Here is a 24,694-nt window from a genome sequence, read left to right on the forward strand (position 1 = left end):
ACTTTCATCAACTCAGACTACTAGCTCCTGATCAAATTTGGGATATATTATTTAATGCAAATCATATATCGATAAATATAGCCACAATAAATTATCTTTCAAAATTAAGCATATAACGGCAGTCTCTTCGGAGTACCGGTTCAAAGAGAACATCTAGAGTGTGGGCTATTGACCACTGTTTTAAAAAGAATACGTTTATGCGTCAAACTCAAGCAACGCATCTCAACTTATTAAGAGCTGATGATATGAAATGTAAATACATTATGCATGCATGAACAGTAGCCTTGTACTACAAACTTAAATCCAAGCAACTACGGAAATAAATGAAAGGAATCACAATGCTTCCCAACTTTTAATGAAAGCATGAGTTGTTAGTAAATGAAATGACAGTAAATGTATAAATTGTTGCTGTTGGTAACCTTGTATAAATAAAATGTGTCTTATGCCTTGTATTTGAACAACCAAAACAAATAAAATTTAAAAAAAAACAAGAAAAAAAAATCTTACTTGTGTAGGGTAACTTCTTTACACATTGTAAGGAGACTATTCCAGTTCAACTTCAATGTTACATGCAGTTAACTCTCTCCTTTAAGTCTGAAAACACCCATTTAAGGACCACTGTGAGAATGAGCTGCCTCCTGTCCCCGTACCCTTCCAGTCACTCTCCTGGCATGTAAGTACTAACACCCCATCACGATTTCAATTGCCTAAAAATGTATGCATATGAATGCGGGTGCTAACAATGAAATGTTTTACGTAACTACGGTTTGCACAAAGCACTTCAAGGGATCAGACCTCGAGTTCTCCGCATTTCATAACATATCCCCAAACCTATTGAAAAGATCATCACTCAAGACTCGGATGCTTCTGACCTTCACCCATCTGTCAGCACCGTCACTCCTGATGCACGACACAATGGGCCTCATTACGACCCTGGCGGTAGGAGGTTAACAGGGCCGGTAGAGCTGCCGGCCACGTTAACCCCCTACTGCCTCATTACGAGGTCTGCTCGCGGGACCCGCTAAGGATGCCTGGTAAAACCAGGCGTCCTTAGCGGGTCCCGCGAGCAGCCCAGGATGCTAACAACGGGCCCGTCATTAATGGGCCCGTTGTTAGCATCATCCCCATTCCCATTGAGCCCTATAGGGGATGAAATGGGAATGGGGATGTGCAGGGTGCGGGTTCCTTGAATGAGGAATTTTCCCCATTCAGGGAACCGGACCCGGTACCCGGAATGGGGGTAGCCATGCCGCAAAAAGCGGCATGATTACCTCCAGGGTTGTAATGAGGCCCAATGCCTTTAAATTCCATACAAAGCTTACATTAGATTGCAGATCACACCTTCTTCGAATAAAAGCAGTTTGCAAGTGAGGAGACAAGTTCAAGGAGAGTCAGTGCTGCCTCCTGTGCTAAGAAAGTTGTTTATTTGTGTTGTCAGTGCTGTATTCAGAACAGAGGTGGGAGTGGAAAAGAAGGAACTAGTGGTGCTCTGTATCCGAAAGGAAAGGCTGGGATGGTGGGTGATGGGGGAGGGTAGGACTGTGCCGGGTGGGGTTTGACCTTTGGTTTGCCATCTACAATGTCTCTTGCTGCTTTATGGCTAGACTACACATTACCTGGAATAACAAACACGCACTGGCAAATCCGACAGTTTGGGCTTTTGTGCAAGTATGGGATAGGCATTGAAATAATGGTGTTACCTTGCGATAAGATGGCAACGGCTGAAACATTTAGTGATTACCTGGGCCTAAAATGGCATTAACTGGAAAATGCCTATCTAATACCTCAACCCAAAGCTGTTGGCTTTGTGAGCGCTTGTTTTTAAAAGAAGTTCAGTGCATGGAACTGATCTAAGTCAAGTGACTATTCATTTATTTTAACATTTGTAGAGCGTGCTAAACCCGGAGGCATCAAGGCGCTAGCGTATGTGCAAACACATGATTAGATTGTAGAGATCGCTAATAGACGTTACATACACTTGTTACATGGGACTAGATCGAGACATTGGTGGGCAGGCTCAGCACATTTAAGCGTGGCTTCTAAGTTGCAGGCCTGAGGTAAAGAGGCAGCTTTTCAGGTGCTTGCGAAAGTCCAATATGAATGTTCTGCTCTTAGAGAGGGTGGTAGCGCCTTGCACTTCAGTGCTGCAAAGACAAGGAAAATGCGAGCTCCTGTTCTTTGCAGTTTGAATCTTGAGACGCATAGACGATGTGTGTTGACTGGTCGGGTAGGTCTCGATGACTTTGTGATATTGAATTTCCTAGACAGGCATCTTGGTGCATTATTATCGCTACATTTGTATGTAATGGCCAGAGTTTTGACTAGTATGCGTTCATGGATGGCCAATCAGTGCAACTTCCTTCTGGCTGCAGAGACACTGGGCCTCATTATAAGGTTGCCGGTCCGAGAACTACTGTACCAGTAAACTTGCCGGTATTGCAGTACCCGGAGCGGCAAACTACGAGTTGTGCTCACGGGTGCCTCTCTGCCCGTCAGGGCTGACCTGGCGGGCAGAGCGTCACCAGCGGGCACAGCATGTCGGATGCACCGGCACCGTTTATAACGGTGCCGGTGCATCCGGCTTCCCCAGCCCCATTGAGCCCTATGAGGCTCAAATGGGAATGGGGAAGAATTACTTCCGGCACCCAGGAATGGGCAAATACCGGGTCCGGCAAGGCGGTAATGACCCGATAATTGCCCATTCTTGGGTGCCGGAAAAATATATATAGCAGCGGCAGCGGTGCCTGTATTACAGGCACGGCTACCGCCAGCCTCCTAATGAAGCCCATGGTCTTTTTTTAGGTATGTTCAAGGCAGCACTTAATACGTTATTCTGTATGATCTGCAGTCTGTTGATAATGGGGCACTGGCGCCAGCAAATAAGGATGTGCAGTAATGAAGTCTGGAGCCGATAAGAGCTCTAGCAGAGGTGGTACAACTGTCCTCAGAGAGGAAGGGTCTGCAGGCATCACTTAGCTTTGTGGTGTGGGTCGCTGAAGATGCAATAACATTTACCTCTTTTGACAAAGAGAGTCTCGGGTCAAGGTATACCCAGAGGGTTTTGACTTGTTGTGAGATAGGGATGGGTGTGCCATTGATGATGAAGGATTTGTCGGCTCCATCAAGTTTATTTAACAGGTTGTGTGAGCCAACTAGGAGTAGCTCGGTCTGCTCGTCGTTGAGACAAAGTGAGTGACTTGCCATCCGAGCTTGGATGGTTTGTTAAATGTCTCCCAGTAGTGTGGAATCAGAGCTGTAATCTCCTGAGATGGGTAGGAGGATCTGAGTATCATCTGCATAGTTTGTGTAAAGGATGCTCTTTGCGTCAAGAAGATCAAAGAGCAGTTTTGTGAAAATATTGTACAGAGTAGGCAAAACACAGGAACACTGCGGTAATGCCGCACGTGACCGGGGCTGGGGGTACCGCGGCTAGAGTGGAGAACACTCTCATTGATCTGTTAAGAAGGATGAGACCCAGTTGATTGCTTTCGGAGAAAAGTGTGCTGCTGAGAACAGATGTTTAAAGAGGATTTGGTAATCAACCGAATCAAAGGCAGCTGAGAGGTCTAGTAAGAGACGGAGGGCAAGTTTGCCCGTGTCTTTGTTTTCATCCAGTTGGTTCTTTCAGTCGAGAAGTGCAGATTCCGTTCCATGTCCAGGCCGGAAACCAGGATTGACGAAGACCCAGGAGATTGTTGGATTCCAAGTAAGTTTGGATTTGTAGATAGGCCGATCTGTCCAGTATTTTAAGGAGGAATGGCACAGTGGTAATTAAGCCATTAACTCTTAGCAGATTGCTTAGAAATAACTTTGGAAGGGTAATGATTGATGTTAATGCTTGATAAAGCTAGCTCAAAGAGATCCCATGAGGATGTGTTTTGGGAGGGGCAGTTAGTGGGTGGGATTGGCCATAGGAATTAACATAACCATGGGCAGTCAATGGGCTGGTAAATAACAAAAAACACTCAAGCTGTGTGTCCCTCCTAACAAGTCATCTTCCTCCTAATTGAACTCGAGTTCAATAGTTCTGGATTACAATCAAAATTACAAATAGAATGAAGTAAAACTAAGGTAACAGTGAACCTCTCTGGCCAGTCTCCCCTCTGATCCTTGCCTGCTCTGGTGAACTCAACTCTGGTCCTTGGCTCCTTTGCGATTGGGACCTTTGGTCCATCCCTCTTTTGATCTTTGGCTCTCTGGTGAGTCAGTGGTGAAAAAAAGAAGCAAATGCTTCAATTTTCTGTCAATCACACAAACAAGTACCTTAGACACCTGAAACGCACATAACCACTGCTCCACACAGTTGACAAAATATCTAAAACGTTCATCGTACAGAGCCATATCTTTTAAGATCTGCACACATCAATGTTGTAACAAAGCAATCTTGGCTGATCCCTCTACTACTGCGTTAGCCCCTTAACCTATTTCTTGCAGATCCCGAAGCTGATGGTGTGCAATGAAAGACTCAATATCACAGCATAACAGGACCTAGAATGTGCGGCAGTATCTGGATGACCCAAGCAACTTTAGTGGCTGTGAGCATCAGGGGAGACAATGTAATGTTTGTTCAACCATAGTTAGTCCGCTATACTAGAATCTCTGATGCACTGACCGGCTAGTAAAACTATGTGACTCATAACACGGACAGCGGTGGACCAAGGTGCTATTAGCACCTTGGTCCATGCCGGTAAAATACTGGCACCGCCCTGATGGAAAGGGGAATTACCGCTCTATTCCAAGGTTGGTGGGGCGGTAATTCCCCCTTCCCCCATTGCCCTTTCCCATTCCCATTTTTGCCCCATAGGGCATAATGGGAATGGGGAAGGTGCTAATTACGGCACCGCAAATTGCGGTACCGTAATTAGCTCCCTGGTCCCTTTGCGGGTTGGTTTTTAACGCCTGCAAAAAGCAGGCGTTAAATTCTCCAACCCACAAAGGGACCTCGTAGTAAGGCGGTAAGGGTTTACCGGTACCGGTAAAATACCGGTACCGGTAAACCCTTACCGCCTACCGTGTAATGAGGCCCTATGTCTGCCTGTCAAATCAAGTGATAAGAGACTGGTGGAGAGGGGCCAGTGCAGCAATAATGCAATTCTATGTGACAGTATTGGAGCCACTAGCAGCATGGACCTACGCCAGGGTTGTAATGAGGCCCATGGTGTTAAGAACATTCCACTAAGGACATCAAAGCAAACTTTACTTTTAGCATATCAGGCTTTTGGACATTATGGGTATGAACACACTTTCAAAGGGTGCTTTATTGTGTGACAGATTTGAACTGGAGCTCCCAGCCTTTTAAGATGAGGTAGCAATACCCTTGAGATGGATGGGGATGCAGAAATTATTCAAACATCAATAATCTAAATGACTCAGGTAGTTGGCAAAAGGATAAATGTTTTGAAAACAATGATCTAAAACAGAGAGCACAATGGACATTAATGGACATCTCAGTGTAAGGTCTCTCAAAGCATTTAGACAAAAAGCTTGTTTTTATAACAAAAAATTGTCATAGGTTACGTCAACCTACGTATTACTAACGTCATCCTACGTGGCACCCTACAAAAACCTAGTGACAAGTGTGATAGGGTCTTAAGAAACATCTAAATATATGATCCATATTCATCTAAGGCAGTGGAAGAAAATGATTTATTTCTTAACATCAGGTGGGGCAACTAAGCCCTCAACTTAAACAGGTCACTATAAACATCACTAAATACACAATGTCCCATTGGCTACATAACTATAGGAGCCTTGATCAATGGGTCCTCTACCATTGGTTGACTTGTAACCTCCGTCAGTACTTTTCTACCTACGCTAACAGCCCGCAGGCTGAGCTTCCAGGTGCTGGTGAGCTAGTCTTTGACCATAGCTTCGCACCAATTAGCATATTCATCCATCATCTCCTCAGTGGTCTGCTGTCAATTAGGGCTTTGAACTTGTTGTCCTTGGTAGTGTTCTCTTGTTCTAGAGAATTCAGGGAGTGAAGGCACGCTCTGCCTCATGTGTAGGTGTGACCATCATGCTCATCCAACTTCATCCCTTGAAGACCACGAATTCAAGCTTCTAGTGTATTAAAAATACTATTTTCTACTAGACCTCTGACGTCTTCCTTGTTTTGTTCGTGCTTCCTGAACAAGAACTTTGTTCTTTCACATGATTTGTATCCAATGTCTGCTCATTCAAGCCTGATATGGCCTTGGCTTCTTGGCTCATCCAGCCTCGCCTTTCTGAGATTCACTTTTAATTCACTTGTTTTCTAACTGCGACAAAATGGACTTAAGCCCAGCTCTGCTATAGTACATAGTGGAAACATCCATTCTTTACTGACTCCAATATATATATATATGTACATGTTGGCGCATGCCGCAATCTATTCACTATAGGCTAGCCTCAAGAATACTGCATCTGGTTGTGTTTCTTTGCATCTGTAAACGTGTAAAACAGCTTGACATCTTCATCATTTCTGTAGTATAAGTTTCTTCATCTTGATCCCAAGATGTCACTTATCGTCGATACTTTCTTGATGCCTTATAGAGTATCTGCATTCTCTAGTCTCCACATCTCTCCTCTATACGTCTACTCGGTTCTGTGTGACGTCACCATTCGTCTTCGCCATTCATTTGTCCTGCTTCTTCCAGGATTTTATTCAAATGGCCATCATACTGTCTCGTATGCAGGTATGGTTTCCTCAATGGGAACCTTGCCTCCAGGATTCTCTTAGGTATCAGTATTTTCACTGGTACCGCACGTGTCCAGGGCCGGTGCTATCACTAGGCAAAGTTAGGCGCTTGCCTATATGTGCAAAATGTTAGAGCGGCAAAATGCTGACTGTCTTACCTTGCCTGTGATAGCAGCAGCCCTGTCTCTAGGCCCTGTACACTGTCTGCAGCTTGCAGCCGGTTCGCACCAGCAGCAGAGAGACAAGGGGGTGCGGCACCCATGAATGGCGGCGATCAGGCCTGCGTCATGCTGCTCATGAGTGGCATCATGGGCGTGGGTGCGGCCACAGCACGTGGCTGTGGCAGGGAGCGAGCGCTGGCACCGGCGCCTTACAGAGCAAGCACTGAACGTGCCCCTCTTGCTCTGCCTTCTGTGTGTCGTTCATTGGACTCGCTAGTCAGGGATGCGGATGGACTGACGCCGGTTTTATCTCAGAACGAGGAGAAACAAGATTGATTCAGGTGACCAGTGACAACCAGGCTGCCCAGAGCGGACATGATTAGATTATGCAATGAAATGTAGGTTTACCTGCGCGGCCCGCGTTCACTTGTAATGTGTCATAATCTCTCGCAAGAACATAAAGGAGGTGCAATGAAAACACCAGACAACGGAGCAAATTTATACATAACTGGGCTCAGCAATGCCATATCACCACCTAATGAGGATTGTTCTGCATGTACAACATGGTGCCTTGCATGCACTGCAGTATGGCCTGGCACCCCACGTTCTTGTGACTGAGATGGCCTCATAACAGGCTGTGTGTCGCTGCCAGTGCCACATTTCCCTATCGTACAGAACTCTTTCAGGATGATAGAATTTCTGAAATGTCCCCGTCTATCTACAGATGTCTGACTGGATGGACACAATCCTTGCATTTCGATCTGCAACCTTTTTACAGAGTTTGTTTGTGGCCCGAAGTGTTGTTGGATGAGTGACTCTAGCATAGACTATAGTCGCAAAATGGACCTCAATTTTCAAATGCAATCCCGATGCGTTGATATGCGGTCTGGCCTTTGTGCAAAGCATGGGTGGGTGGGTGACGAGTATAAATCCAGAGAAAATAGACTTATGAGCCACTGTTTGATATACAGTTTACAGATTAAGCGGGTGCTCTATAACCAGTGGAGCAACACCATTGAGCTAATTGGGGAGTGGCCCCCCCACCCCCCCAAAAAAATTGGGCTTTGTTGTCTCGATCTGGCTGACCTACAGAGCTATGGCAAGACAGAACAGAAAACAGACAGTAAATGGCACGGGGCTTCCCTTTTAACAAAGGCCCGGCAATTACTAACCTAAAGCATTTCACTGTCAGCACCTGCATTCATATGCGTACATTTTTAGGCAATCGAAATTGTGATGTGTGGTTAGCACTTGCATGCCAGGGGAGTGGTTAGAATGGTAGAGAGTGGGCAGGGGACCACTCCTTCTCACAGCAGTCCTGAAGTGGGTGCGTCGAGAGGTAAGAGGCAGAGTTTGCTGCTTTTGAAACTGAAGATTCACCAGAATAATCTCATTGGAATGTGTAAAGATGTTAGATGCCCCCACACAAGTAAGTTTGCCCCGCCTCCACATTCTCTGAGGTTAGCACCTACGCCAACATTTGAAGGGTTAGCCACCTCACTCCCGGAATTTCAAGCTAGATGCGCCCCTGAAAGCGGATGAAGTGCGCACTTGCTATTGGCAGAGAGGTGAGGAGGGAAGCCTTTCCTGAAACTGGCGGCATTAAACTTTTACTGTGCTTGTGCAGAATCAGAAAAATGTACTTGTGCACATGCAGTGAAACTTTAAAGCTGCTACTTTCAAGACTTTCAAGACTTTCAGCCCCCATCGGCCTCAGCAAAATCAAATGCTCACATCAGCCCCCTCCCTACGGATGTGAGCCAATTTATAACCACAGATGGCCCTTTTGGGTAGAACAGAGGGGGTGGAGCCTTCAAGTTAGCCCTGCCTATTTTTTTTAAATGGCCCATCCCTTCACCAGTTAGCCCCCCCCCCAAAATAAAATGTAGGTTTCGTTGCACCCATGCTGCAAGTCATGCCAGAAGAGCGGTGACTGGGCTTGGCCATAGGCCCAGATGGATAGCTACATGGGTAAAGCCTTAGTGTCTGGCCTGAGAGTGGCCTGCACTTCACAAATTCGACCTTTCCCAAGTTGACCAATCAGGTATCACTAAAATGGGATTATAACATTACAACACTTGGATGCTGGAGGAGTCTAGCCAGTGGTCGAAGTGGAAAAATGAAACTAGTGGAACTGGGGACATTGTTGAAAAAAGGATGTTTTTGCATGCAGCATAGGTCGAGTATTAAAAATGCACTCAATTCTATATATCATATATTGAGATGCTGAACTATACATACTGTACACAGATATATACATTCTATAGTGAGATGTATATATTGTATATTGTGATGCATGTGTTAGCCGCCCCTTACCCCGAGCTCCCTGTCATACCATTGACCCTGATTTTGGCAAACAGTATGACCAACACATGTATCACTCTCCAGAGTCTCTTAACCCTGCCTGTTTCAGTGGCAAGGGGTGAAAGAAGCTCTTGAAAGCTAAAGTTGATCAAAAGTTATATTCGATCTTCTATGATGCAAGAAAGACTTGTTGGGCTCGCAACCTTGCCAATAGAGCATGACATTGCTCACCACATTGATATCAGGAACCTTGTTTTCACATTTGCGAAAAAATAAAGCTCGGAAAGGTCATTTCTAATGTTCATTTTCACTTGTGTTAACACACATCTGGTAAGAAGTCACATGCATTCCTAGATATATGTGTGGTTGATATGTCTGGTTCACCAAAGCCATCATGTATATTACATGATGGCTTTGGTGACCCAGATACATGTTTCATTGTTTCTCAATGGGTAGCCCATCACTTCTGCCCCTGTGTTTCTTGGATTTGCGGATGGTTCTGTAGAGTCACTCACTGTTTTTCACTATTTTAGGTGTTTTAAAAATAAGAGATATATTGCAAAGTATTGTTGAATGTATACATATAGTAAGTAAGTATTGGGACACGTTTAGTATTTTGTATCAGGTATTGCTGCTTATGTGCTTACAGGTTCTAGTATGAATTACTACAATTGTGTTCCTACTGTCTGTATTGCCTCTATGTAATTTACAGAAAGGATTAGATCCACATGCCTCAGTATTACATGTGTTGTTGCTTTAGTATCATTGACTTGTTTAATTAACCTGTATTTATGAAACACAGAGGCTTTAAATTGACTTCTGAAACCTAACCCTGTGCGTGGACGTGAGGGTGAGGAAAGTGCAATGGGATCCATCCACAGCAGAAGACGTGAGCAATGTGTTAGTTGCAGGTAGCGGGTGTGAGGGTGAGGAAAGTGCAATGGGATCCATCCACAGCAGACGACGTGAGCAATGTGTTAGGTGCAGGTAGCGGGTGTGAGGGTGAGGAAAGTGCAATGGGATCCATCCACAGCAGAAGACGTGAGCAATGTGTTAGGTGGAGGTAATGGGTGTGTGGGTGAGGAAAGTGCAATGGGATCCATCCACAGCAGAAGACGTGAGCAATGTGTAAGGTGGAGGTAATGGGTGTGAGGGTGAGGAAAGTGCAATGGGATCCATCCACAGCAGAAGACGTGAGCAATGTGTTAGGTGGAGGTAATGGGTGTGAGGGTGAGGAAAGTGCAATGGGATCCATCCACAGCAGAAGACGTGAGCAATGTGTTAGGTGGAGGTAATGGGTGTGAGGGTGAGGAAAGTGCAATGGGATCCATCCACAGCAGAAGACGTGAGCAATGTGTTAGGTGCAGGTAGCGGGTGTGAGGGTGAGGAAAGTGCAATGGGATCCATCCACAGCAGAAGACGTGAGCAATGTGTTAGGTGCAGGTAGCGGGTGTGAGGGTGAGGAAAGTGCAATGGGATCCATCCACAGCAGAAGACGTGAGCAATGTGTTAGGTGCAGGTAGCGGGTGTGAGGGTGAGGAAAGTGCAATGGGATCCATCCACAGCAGAAGACGTGAGCAATGTGTTAGGTGGAGGTAGCGGGTGTGAGGGTGAGGAAAGTGCAATGAGATCCATCCACAGCAGAAGACGTGAGCAATGTGTTAGGTGCAGATAGCGGGTGTGAGGGTGAGGAAAGTGCAATGGGATCCATCCACAGCAGAAGACGTGAGCAATGTGTTAGGTGCAGATAGCGGGTGTGAGGGTGAGGAAAGTGCAATGGGATCCATCCACAGCAGAAGACATGAGCAATGTGTTAGGTGGAGGTAATGGGTTTGCAGCAATCAGTAACAAAATGAGGATGGTTGGTTGCGAACGGTTATGATCTGGGGTGGGGGGGGGCGCCATTCTCACAGTTTGCCTAGGGTAGAAAAATTCCTTTCACCGGCCGTGCACGTGTCTCACACTCTGGCTCCCAACATATAGGCAAGATGGGCGAGGTGATTGAGGTGAGGGTACTTTGCTCCTTCTCTACAGATTTGCAAGGTGACTGGTGGTCTTTCAATTGGAAATTCACCATCATGCATAAGAAAGGCTCTGCTGCTGATGACAAAAGAAACGTGTTGTCGAGTTCACCAGGGACACAGCCTGTGTGTCTCATGGGGGCTGTCACTTGGGGAAACGGGCAGTACTTGATCATCCGAGCCAAGCGGATTGTAGATTTGCCTCTGAAGAAACAAAATGCGTTCAGATTCATGTTCCCGATCCTTTGAACTGTTAAAGGTGGTCTTTAAATCTGCTAAATGCGACTGCAATGCGTAGCTCTTTTTGCCGGCAGAGAAATCACATGACTCGTTGGGTTAAACGAGAAAAGCGGAACTAGGATCGAATTTCAGCTGCGTCACTTGGCCAACTTCTGTGATCCCAGACAATGACTCCCCGGCTCCCAGGTGCCCTTTTCCCTTCAAAGACACAAGTGGGAACCACGCTCTATATAAAAATCTGGCCAGTTACACTTACCATCAGAAGTTACTTTAAGTGGGGTAAGAAATCGAGGGGGGGCTCATTTGGTGGCGTGGCTTGTGGGATGGGCGTGGCCTAAAAAGTACACAAACCAAATGCAAGCCATCTTTTATAAACATAGAAATGTATAACATATGTTTATGTTTATAAAATATGGTTTGAAAAGTTGCACAAACCATAGTAAGGTGGGCACACAAATATATAAGATTTATATGTTTGTGTGCATACCTTATGGTTTGTGTACTTTTCAAGCCATCTTTTTTAAACATAGAAATATTTCTGTGTTTTTAATAGATGGCTTGAAAAGTACACAGTTCAATCCATCTTTTATAAAGCTTTGCCAACAGACAAAGCCTGAGGCGTCTTTGTCCGTCGGCAAAGCTTTATAAAAAATATAACTTGAATTGTGTACTTTTCAAGCCATCTTTTATGATCCTCGAAACATGTCGACGAGTCCCCAGGTTTGCTGAGGTTCAAAGATGCCTCGGTGACCTGGAGATGGGGGGCGGGGGGACCAAAGGGACAGTAACTTCCTCTGGGGACGTCCCAGAGGAATGCAGCGTGAGTCTAAAATGGTACAGACAGAGAGTGGAACTAAACCTCTTGCTACTACTTGGCATATGCTCCCGAAAGACCATTAGTGGCTGCTCAGAAAAATTTGACACTGATTACTGTTGAGAATGCTAGACCATGCTGGATCTCTAGACTCGGGCAGTCACGTGGTAAAAAACAAGATGGCCGCCTTATATATTAATGTCATCCGGGCACATGTGCCCCTTGATGATGTCATATATAAGCAGAGCACGCACTGAGTGCTTTATTATGCAGATAGCAGCCGACCGCATCCATGTCTTCCTGTGTGATGGTCCGTCCCTCTGTAATTCAATTAGTCCATATTCTGTGCCTAAAGTTGCACACTCGCCTACTTGAAATAGTCTCCTCATGATATTAATGTTAAAAAATTAAACGTAAGCCATTGCCCAAAAAGTGAACCATGCACCACTAGTGTATATGGAGCTTAGGATATGTCCCACACGTAATAGCATTGCGTGCATACTAAACCCGATGTCGCTAATTCTACCTATATGCCACTAGCAATGTCTCCTCTCATGTAAAGGCCAGTGGAGCCCTTAACTGGACTACAAGCTGTGCTTATATGAACAAGATAACATGGATTTAAGAAAACGGGGTGTTCCATAGACATGACATCGCTGTTAAACATCGGGGCAACCTGTCGCCTTGCATTAAAGAAGCTCTCCAAGGTATCCCCTGACAGGGGGTCTAAGACCACCCCATGCATCAGCTCAATCTACTCAACTGCATGACTGCTCAATTGCAAACTCCTATGCAATAGAGACAAGGCCCTAATAGAAAGGTCCTGTGCTGTGTGTTGCTGAGCTATGGACACTCTGGTCTGTGGGTGTCATGTTGTGGTGCCTATTAGGTGTCAGAGGGGAGCATGGAGGGCTCCCTGTTTAGGGGACAGACACTCTCCAGTTAAATGAGTCTTGGGTACAACTATGCTCACAATTTGTAGTTTTTACTTATCATGGGGAACAGTCAACAATTCCAGCCTATCATAGTAGTCAATCACAAGAAAGCCCCCAAGTGAAAATCCTCATTCATTCCATTCGGGGTAAGGGTGTTTAATTTCTCAATCCAGTCTAATTCTCTTTGGTTCTGTTCCCTTCGTAGGTCGCCCTCTCTTGGTGGTCCGCACAATAAACCTTAGTTATGCAATAGTGTGTCTAAGTGAAATAAAGGGCCTCATTACACGGTAGGCGGTGAGCCATGGCGCTATTAGCGCCATGGCTCATGCCGGTAAAATACCGGCACCGCCTTGGCGGAAAGGGGATTTACCGCCCCATTCGAAGGTTGGAGGGGCGGTAAATCCCCCTTCCACCATTGCCCTTCCCCATTCCCATTCCTGCCCCATAGGGCTCTATGGGAATGGGGAAGGCGCTAATTACGGCACCGCAATTTTGCGGTGCCGTAATTAGCTCCGAGGTCCCTTAGCGGGTTGGATTTTAACGCCTGCAAAAAGCAGGCGTTAAATACCCCAACCCGCAAAGGGACCTCGTAGTAAGGCGGTAAGGATTTACCGGTACCGGTATTTTACTGGTACCGGTAAATCCCTACCGCCATCCGTGTAATGAGGCCCAAAGTGTCTAGCCACTGGTGACATGGGGCCCCATTGGAGACAAAGGAATGTTCCGCTCTATTTCGATAAGTAGTTTAAATGGCTAGAGGGTCAGAAATACTGTCTGTCCCGGCCACTATAGGTCTAGGTGGGGGACGGATGCTAATTTTGTGAATTTCTTGGTGGACTATAGAAGTCCTGTGTGATTGGAAAATCTTTTGTGAGAAACCTGTGGGTTTTGGCTGTTATCCACCCATTTTCTTGAGCCTTTTCCAAGGTCTCGCCAATTAATACCGTGATCATGTTTGTCGGATCCTGGTCTATCATTAGATACGTGTCAGATTCACTCAACAAGTCCATGCACTGGGAATTATAGAAGCTGGTGTTAATTATAACCATTGCCCCTCCGTTGTCTTCAGGCTTTATTGTCAGTGTCCTGTCATCTGCAATGTCTCTAATAAGTCTACTTGGTGCTTTCTGATGTTGTAGCGTGTAAACCCGGACAGGCCATAGACATAGAAGTACAAATACAACTGCAGTCCTACTTCTATGTTGCTGGCCTTTGCGGGGGGTGGGGAGGGTGTGTGCTCACAAGCACACTCCTCTCATTGAAGGAGAGTGCCGGGGAGGAACTGGGGGCGTTAAAAGCATTTCACGCCCCCATTCACTCAGTAATAGGTGCGCCAGGACCCGTTTTCGAAATCGGGTCCTGGCAAAAATCGGCACTGTAGCTACCCACCTTGCAAAGCCTGGATGGGGTTTTTAAAATTAAAAAATATCCCGGGTCCCCGGAATGAAGGGCAATTTCCCCGGACTGTCCCGGGAAAACCGGGATGTCTGGTCACCCTATCCTAGTGTCTCCGCTGTTGAACATTTTTACATACACAGCCTGGACTGATAGCACAAGACCCGGACCAGGTGAAGGCAGGCACACTTATTGAATCATGACAGATGTGTCAGGATACAGCTCTTGCAAACTTGAACACTTTATACATTAAGAATCGTGATACTTGATCCTAATATGAACAGACATTTGTTCAGATTGTAGATCCTGCCAAAACAGGAAGTGTACAAAGGACAAAAGGAAGAGTGATTGCTCCTGAGGAAGGGGGTTCCCCCGAAACGTGTTGAGCCGACTAGAATCATATTCCTTTCAATTGAGAAACGTGAATCCAGTATTTCGTAATGTGTTTTTGTCCTTTAATTTGTAACAAAAAGAAGAAAATAATATATATATTTTCCTACGATGAAACAGGGGTGCAGTGGTTATTTGTATTCAAATGACTATTTGAAAACCATGGCCCTCTTCTAATCTCAGTCAGACTGGTCACAGACACCTTCCTGGTAGCTTCTAATCTGCCTCCACTATCCATGCTATGGTATGTGTAGCTCTCTCCTTCCTTCCAATTGGCCTCCTGTATCCAGGCTTGAGCACATTTGCATTCTGTGAGGCAGCTAATGTGAGTTCTCTGTCTATTATGGGTTACATGTACCTTTTACATACGGTCCTGCATTAATACTACAGGCTGCATACCTTCCTGGATGCTACTAAAGTCTCCCGTATGTGTGCTAGAACAGAGGAAGCCTCTTTGTAGACTTCTAATGTTGGCCTTCAAACGCTATTTGTTTTTCACTCTGATTAGAGCAAGAATGAAGAGGGTAATGGGACTTAAAGGGAGTAAACATGCTTATTTTGAATGCTGTGAGTCAGCATATCAACCTATGGGCTGTGATCGTGACGAGGGGGCTGTGGCCAGATATTCTTGATCACTTAATTACTTTGGTTTGGTGGAGGGGGCCCCAAAGCAGTGGCAGAGCCAGGGTGGCAAGGTGGGCAGTTGCCCCCTCTGGTTTCACCCTGGTGCCCGGAGCGCTCCCCGTTGGGGCCGGCTCCCGCAGGGCTTGCGGGCGCTCCACTGGGAGCGTCCGCCACCTTGAATTTACAAATGCATTTTTACAAAAATAAGAAAATTGCAAATGTGTATATTGTTTTTAACTGGGCACACTAACATGTGCTGTAGCGCGACTCTGCTATGGCCCGAACCTGGGTATATGATGATGTTATTTTCACTGTGTTGCTGAAACTATGACTTCCCCGGGCCCCAGACATAGGAAAGACTCAGCCAGCCTTGCTAGAATGTGCAATTCTAATCTTGCATAGGTACACATATTTGTGCAATGAGTGCTTAACACACTGAGCTAACTTCTGAACCATTGTGGCACTAAATGTATCAATATGCATTTCAACTTTGGCTATTGCACTTGATCAACATAATTCCCACAGGAAGGAAAGAATGCTACAGAGTTCTGCCGTAAGGAACACACACAGGATGCATACCACAGTGAACACAGAACGCATTACATGATTAATTGATCAAGGCAGAATGTACTTGTCAAAACTGACAGGCAATACGTTTAAAGCCTCAGCAGCACACCATAAAATATCCTGACGTGTGATATTTAACTCGGGTGAACAATGGATTCTTACTTCTTCAGATCAGCTAGCCTTGTGGGACCCCTCCAAGGTAGGGCCCAGGGCGAGTGCCCCTTTTGTGGAGTTGCGAGGGGGACGAGATTCTGAAGAATATTTGCGCCATCTACACATGGGCGGAGATGGACATTGCTCGCTAAGGGCCTGTCCAAGGGATTCAACACACAGGTTGAAGAGGAGTGGCCACAGGGAGGAGCCTTGCTGGACCCGGCACTTGACCAGGGTGGGGTAGGATCGGAAAGAGGGCATGGAGACAAAGTGTGTCCTGCCAGTAAGTAAGGAAGTGAACCGGTCGAGGACAGTGCCTGAGAGTTTCACTCTGTGGGATAGGATGTTGAGTAGAATGGTGTGGGCGATGGGGACGAAGGCTGCAGAGAGGCCGAGGAGTACGAGTAGTGCTGTGAGCCCTTTGTCTGTGATGCTGTGGAGGTCAACGAGGATGTGAACTGTGGTGGTCCAAGTGCTGTGTCCAGGTCGAAAGCCAAATAGAGAGGGGCTGAGTAGGTGTTTTGTGGTCATGTGTTGTTGCAGTTCGGTAGTGACGAAGCATTCAGTGATTCTGATCAACAGCCACACTTACTTATAAAGATGACATGCTTTTGGCTGGACACCCAAGTGCGGCTAAGTTCATTGGTCCTCTGTGATAACTCCATGGCAGGGAAAACTTCAGGGGTGAGCCAGCACCCTAAGGTGCTGCAGGGAGACGTGTCAATCACTCTTTGCATCCCTGGGCTTGCTCAAATCGTCTGCAATGCACTTGAAAGGAGAGGGATGACCAAACTCTGCAAGGTTTTTCAGTTCCCGACAAATAGTGACCACTCACAGCGGAAAAAGAAATATCCACACCTTTGCTTTTAGACGGCCTTTGGGGCACACTCGCAGGACCTATGCATGACCTACCACAAAAGGACACTTTGTACCTAGCCCTGGTCGGACAGCGATCCAAACAGACTGTCATCTATGGTGCACTCAGTTATGCACCTGTGTGTAGTCCAAAACCATCCAAACAGTGACCTTCATCTGAAGGTAATGAAAATAGTGTGTGTCAAATGTGTACGTATCTTTGCACAGATGCAGACTACGTCCACTTCTAATAAAGGCCAGTTAACACAGCTGTATGGGATTATGGCAATATAAAAATGCTGAATCTGAAACATTTCGACATTATTTTTCTTTTCACCCAATTATATGCAGGGGAGATTCCCCCTAACCCACCCCATACATATAATTGTGGCAGAATCCGCTAAAATCGACCTTTCGGATTCAGCATATTGTGCTGCACAGTAATGGGGTGATACCAGTTAACACTACTGTCATGGGGAGACATATGTATGTGGATATGGCCAGGGAAATGTGCACAAGATCACCCAGTGAGTAATACATATCAAACCGCATGCACGCAGGAACCAGAAAACATGTACACTAAAAGGATGTGCAATTAGAGCGAGATAAGAATATAAACGAGAAACACCACCTGGAATTTCAGTGAAGCCCACGAGCCCTGCTGATCAATCAGGGACCCAGAACGGCTGCAACAGCAAAGGGAGGAAAACTTAATACATAAGACTCCTGGCAAGTGACAAGTAGGAATAGTGCTTACAGAATAATCAGGAAAACATAGGCATTCATACAAGAGCTGGAGACAGCAGCACAACACACCTAACAACCAATGAGGATCAAAGGGAGAAGTGCAAGGGAAAACCAGGAAGGAACAGACTCCAAGAGAAAGTAATGGAACAGGAACAGGGGTAGAGAAAATGAAATTACAGGTGAAAAACCTCCTCCTCCCCAATCAGGGAAGGAAAGGAAAAGGTTACAAAATAGGAAAACCCTCAAAGAGTGGTATCTAGATGATCAAGGCTACACTGCAGTACAGGGCAAGGTCAAAGAAATATAGAACGCAGAAAATACAACTTAGCACACTAAACCCGAAATTCAGGGATCCAGGAGCAAGAAACAAAGAACAAGGAACTAGAGACTGGAAACTAAGAGCAGCAAGCAGGAACAAGGGACCAACCAAAAACAGGAACACTGCAACAATGACCAGTGCTGGACTGAAGCAAACGAAGGCTTTTAAAGCTGGCTAACGAGCACACACCTCAGGTGTGCTGCTTGCTGCACCTGCCAGTCACAGGTGCTGCTTATCCTCCAACCAACCTTATCGTGCAAGGGTGGAGATGAAGCTGTGGGCCTGGCATTCTGAGAAGCATAGTCATTTGATTAAAGCAGCATGCTGGCTGCCAAAAACCTGGAATGGATCCAGAAAGGAGGTGACATGGAAAATATAGATTTAGAACTCGCAAATCACTGCAGCACTGCCTCATAAAGTTTGGAAGGAAAGTCCAAAAGGGAACCTCAAATGAGGCCCTCACATGGCAGGAATGAGTGCAAAGGTACAAAATCATGAGAACTACTCCTTTTTTTAGGTGGAGACACTAACGCCTAATGGACCATTGTGAAAAAGTTATGGAACTCAAAAGAAAAAGAGTTTGAAGTATGCTGGCTCTGGTGGAATGGATACGATGGAGTCAAACCCTATGGTTTGCAATCAAACATTGGACACAATGGCCGGTCTATGTCTGACATGTCTCGGGAGGATACTTTCTGTAATAGCAAATTAATTCCCTATGAGTGCCATTTTTAATAGCAGCCACCGCAACAAGCACCGTTTACCACAATATGAGACCCGTTGGTTCGTCGAGTGGCCTCCACTTGATCTTTTCCTTTTCTTCTAGTCTCTGACATGCCTGAAGAGAAACTATCTGGGCACCTTCACTCTCTCCATGTTGTGACGCCAATCAGAGCCCCTGCCGTCCATGTGCAAGGTATGCCTTGAGCTGAGTGCATGGTGGCGTGAGGTGTGTTAAAGCTCCCTAAGCTTCTGCTGACTTTCATGGATGGTGTTGGAGTGGCAAGTGGATACGACATGGTCCTCCAAATGAGGAGAAATCACGAGAGATGGGTTGGAATTGACCAGTGTGTTCCAGAACTACATAATTCAAATTCACAGACCAGCTGCAACTAATATTGTGGCTTTTTTAATGGCCGAGGGTAAATGAGTGAGGCCTAAGAGTTCGACTCAACATGATCCTCCCCATTGCTCAAACGCCCACCATCCAACAGCCATTGTCTTCATTGTTATTATTTTTTTTTACCCATCACAGTACAGTACATTTGCATTTGATAACCTTTTTTATTTTTGGCTTTGTTTATTTAATTTGATATGTTTTCATTCTCTGGTTTTTGTAGCAAAAGACAATTTGGGGTTAAAGCTTGATTCGCAAACAATATAAACAAAGTATAAACACAAACCGCTGCGCGGCGCGTATCAATGAGCGCTGCGTACAGTGGTGCAGTGCAATGTGGTTGTCACTTAACTTTACACCCAATGCCAACTTTTTAAATGCTAAATCCTGTTCCGCACCCCTACTCAAACACTTTAAAAGTCTTGCTATTCTTAGGATCGACTTGTTGTTTCAGTAAGGTCATATTTTGACTCCTAACGGACACCATCTGCCTCTTATTGGCCTCTCTTCTCCCCCATTTCGGGTTTGAGTTCAGGTTGCTATGGGGTGAGGGCACTGCTCCAATATGGAGATGTTAACATAACAGAAAATAATGAACACAGAATGATTCGTGGCAAAATGTGTAGCCTGTTTCGTTGCCTCACTGCACATTCCCTTGAAAGTCCATCATAGGTTTGAGTAATGTGGCCCCAAAAACATGTCAATTCCTTTGATGAAAGTTCCTTTTTCATATATTATTCTTGAAGCATCTTCCTCTGAAGGATATAAAGGATTTAAATGAAAGTATCAGACATTATCGCCCTCATTACAGTTTTGCCGCTATCCCATCGGTAATTCTGGTGGTATTCTGCCAAAACTGCCTTACCATTTCTACTGCCCGATATCCTGGTGATTCTGGCATTTATTTGCCAGAAGGGGCCTGAACTCGTGGCAGGTGAGGCCTGCCGGGAGTTCACTGTCCCCATCGGCAAACATGTGTTTCCCCAGTCCGCAAAAGAATGCCAGTGCCAGAATTACCGGCATTTTTCAAGCCTTTTCTCCAGACCGGTGAAGTCATAATGAGCGCCTAGATGTCCTCTGACTTATTTTTGTGAACAGTTTCAAATATCTTGTATCTTTTCACTTTGTCCAGGTCACTAATCATGGATATAAGATTTTTCATCTGTTACTCGAGGTTCTAGGACTAATGCCCCCTGGCTTGCCTGCCAGGTCCGAGCAGAATGGTGCAGACAATGGGCCTCATTACAAATTTTTGGTAAATAGGCATTTAGTCTTACGAATTACCAAAAAACCTAATTACCATTACCGCAATTTGGTTCTGTGGCATTACCAAGGAATTGGGAGTTGTGGTGTGGGAGTGTAAATCTCTGTTTTTGGACCCGTCGAACTCCATGGGGATGTTTGCCAAATTTTCGGCAAGAGGTAAAATTCCATGCAGTAAACCCAGAGTTCCACGAGCAACTCTCAATTCAGCTTATTGGCAAAAGCAACAGTAACAGTCTCAGTGTCACCTTTTTACCACACCGCCATATTCTTAGTAAGGCCTGAAAATGGAAAGAGTGCGAGAGAGAGAGTGAAAGAGACAAACGAAAAGGGTGACGACCGCACCGCACTAAGTGAGGGGGGTGCGCAGTAGACATGTGAGTACGGTGACATCACAAAATGAATGCACAATGTGCAAATCCTCCAAGCGAAAGGTGCAGAAGTTGCTTCTGCAAGTGGTTGAGCCAGGTGGTCTGTCAAGAAAAGGTATGTTAGAATGTTATTTTATATCATTCTAGCACATCACCCCATATCCGAACACAGTGCAGGAAGTTACAGAGCAAAGCGGATCAGAGCGAAGACAAAGACCGCAGTCCAATGAGGGAGGGGGCGAGAGATCGTGCAGCTGCTATTGGCAGTGGGGCACGGTTTAAATGCCAGCATCACTACATGGCAGCATGTATGCAGAACACATTGTAGTGAGTTGAAGAGGACAGCTAGACTGTTTACTGGCTGGATAGTATTTTACCATCTCAGTTCAATCCAAAACACCTTGTCCTCACATGCTATATTTTCAGGTTTGCTGGCCGGCTTTTCAGGGTGTTATGTCCTGTTTGCGCCTCTATGGGTGGAGTGGCCTTCCAAGCTCTAGGTGATTAAAGCAACTTGCAGGTCTTGCAGAAGTTCGTTGGTCCCATGGTGAGTGAGTACTGCCATCTTTAGTGCAAGAGTGGTACAGCATAGTATTACCTGGGCTTTTAATAACACAGGGCCCATTATCTAGGCCACTGTGCCATTTATGTGCTACCTGTGGCAGGTCCCACAAGAGGGGTGAAGCCTAAAGTGAGGTGCAAACACATGGGACGGTATTGGAGGTGGTTGGCTGGAGCGGGGAATGCCTGTGCAGTAATTATGATACAGATAATACTTTCCTCATATTCAGAGGTTGTTGGACCCATTCTTTCCCTTCAGTTTGGGGGATATTGTAAAGAGCAGACAGCAGCTGCCTTAGGGTGGCCCAGAACACAGTTTACTATAATCAGCAACGTTGTGCATATAAACTTTTACTGTTGCATTCAACATAAATTACACGGGAAAAACATGGTAACTTTCTATTTGATTAACTTTTAATATTGTTTTGTATGTACATGGACATGTAATAGCTGCCCTACCCCATATTCCATCTATTACCACAAATCCTGAGCGCGAGCAGCCACCAAAGATGGTAACATCGTCCTTATTTGCAATATCATCCAACACACAATGCACCATTGCCCAGGATACCACGCAAGAGCAATGATACATGTGTTGTCGGTGTGGGTTGGGGGTGGAGCAGTGCTCTTACTTTAGCGCCCAGATTACACTGCAAATACTATCACCATTGTGTGAAACATCGTCTGACACGCAATGCGCGCTGTCCCCCGACACAAGACCCTGTGTCTCAGTGACTTGTGAGTCAGTGACTCAGGAGCAGCACATGCAGGAGGACATTGATTGGGCTGCCCATGTGCAAGGTTTTTCCAGAGTTTAGATTTGTGTTGTTTTTGTAGCAACATAAGAAGAAACAGAAGCAGACACACTCAGGGTGGCAATGAGCCTTGCGTGTTGTAGTACAGTGTAATGTGATGGTCACTGTCTAGCGGAATGCATTGTGGCGTTTTGTGAGAGTTGGTGTTCTTCTAAGCTTTTCCAGTCTTCGTCTGCATGGCGTTGCTTGTGGAGTGGTGAGAGCATTTGCCCCGAAGGGCAAGAATCGCCTTATTTAATATTTATTTTGGTGCTTTTGGCATCTACAAACAATGACAATACAAAAAACAATGACAATTATTATCAGAATCCTATTAATGATGGTACAGAAAGACAACGCAGTGTGGGCAGCCTTTTTTTTATTTGCTTACCTTTCTCAAAGTACCTTTGGAGTCTGGATTCTGGTCAGCGTCCTGGTGGCTGTGGCCTCTGGCCACTTGCAAGGTGTTCTCACCTTTCCACAGGGGATACCATTGCTCTCAGGTGTCAGCAGCAGGGGGAGAAGAGGTGAGCGACCCCTAAAATCAGAGCATACAAAAAGCGGGAGATTCGTCAAAATGAAAATAAGAAATAAATGCTAAATAAATGCCACAAGTGAACTATTAAAAGGAAACAATGGTGGAGCAGACTGAATCCTGGGAGCCAGTTAAAGTAGGAGTCGCCTGTTTAATGAGGTGGTTGCCCCATTGGTGAGGCTCACATCAGGTTTGAACCCAGATCCCAAATCGGCCATCTGTGCCCCAGGAAGGCTTTCAACCCCACAGGTATTGCTGCCACAGAGATGTCTGTATGCGTGTGTACCTGAAAAGATCCCTACATCACACCCTCCTCCCTACAGAGAGCACACATGAGCAGGCCGGCGCGTGAAGGAGCTTCTGCTTGCACCTACATGGATGATCCGCGTCTTGGAAGGCAGTGTACGACTTAATTGCAGATACTTTGCTGCCAAACCTGTATTGCGACGTGTGCACATCGTGACCAATACAGCCAATACAAAAATGGAGATTTGTGCAAGCGCTGATCTGAGGAACTGTCCCAAGAATTCTTTTTGATTCATCTGGACATGTGTTATGTTATGTTAGGGCAATTTGTAACGCGCACTTCCACCCGAAGGCATCGAGGCGCGCTTGTGGCATTTAATAGTGGCCATGTGCATACAAGATATAAGTGAGAGTAGCCACGATGCACCCATTTTATCCATGGTGTGCCAAAAGATCAACAAAAAGTAGCAGTGATGGGCCGGGTGGGGGAGGTGCCCAACAATAGGAAACACCCACTATGGAACATGGGGGTCAGGAGGGCACATTGGAGGACGTTATATGCCTCATGGTGTCGAACAAATCCACTGCTGCCTTGACACAAGATTGGCATCACAAGATCAGATCAGAGCTTGTGAAGACATTATCAATAAAGCGGGAACACACTGTAACGCATGTTACAGAATGCACACAACCACCAAAGGAAGGGTAGGATGCACAAACCCACCAAAGGAAGGGTAGGATGCACACAACCACCAAAGGGGTAGGATGCACACAACCACCAAAGGAAGGGTAGGATGCACACAACCACCAAAGGGGTAGGGTGCACACACCCACCAAAGGAAGGGTAGGATGCAAAAACCCACGAAAGGAAGGGTAGGATGCACACACCCACCAAAGGAAAGGTAGGATGCACACGCCCACCAAAGGAAGGGTAGGATGCACACGCCCACCAAAGAAAGGGTAGAATGCACACAACCACCAAAGGAAAGGTAGGATGCACAAACCCACCAAGGGGTAGGGTGCACACACCCACCAAAGGAAGGGTAGGATGCAAAAACCCACCAAAGGAAGGGTAGGATGCACACACCCACCAAAGGAAGGGTAGGATGCACACGCCCACCAAAGGAAGGGTAGGATGCACACTCCCACCAAAGACAGGCAAGGATGCACACGCCAAGCAAAGGAAGGGTAGGATGACACACCCACCAAAGGAAGGGTAGGATGCACAAACCCACCAAAGGAAGGGTAGGGTGCACACACCCACCAAAGGAAGGGTAGGATGCACACACCTACGAAAGGAAGGGTAGGATGCACAAACCCACCAAAGGAAGGGTAGGGTGCACACACCCACCAAAGGAAGGGTAGGATGCACACACCTACGAAAGGAAGGGTAGGATGCACATGCCCACCAAAGGAAGGGTAGGATGCACACAACCACCAAAGGGGTAGGGTGCACACACCCACCAAAGGAAGGGTAGGATGCACACGCCCACCAAAGGAAGGGTAGGATGCACACGCCCACCAAAGAAAGGCAAGGATGCACACGCCCAGCAAAGGAAGGGTAGGATGCACACGCCCACCAAAGGAAGGGTAGGATGCAAAA

This window comes from Ambystoma mexicanum, chromosome 8, assembly GCF_040938575.1.
Source record: "Ambystoma mexicanum isolate Mex_15411 chromosome 8, UKY_AmexF1_1, whole genome shotgun sequence".
In the NCBI taxonomy this organism is placed as follows: Eukaryota; Metazoa; Chordata; class Amphibia; order Caudata; family Ambystomatidae; genus Ambystoma; species Ambystoma mexicanum.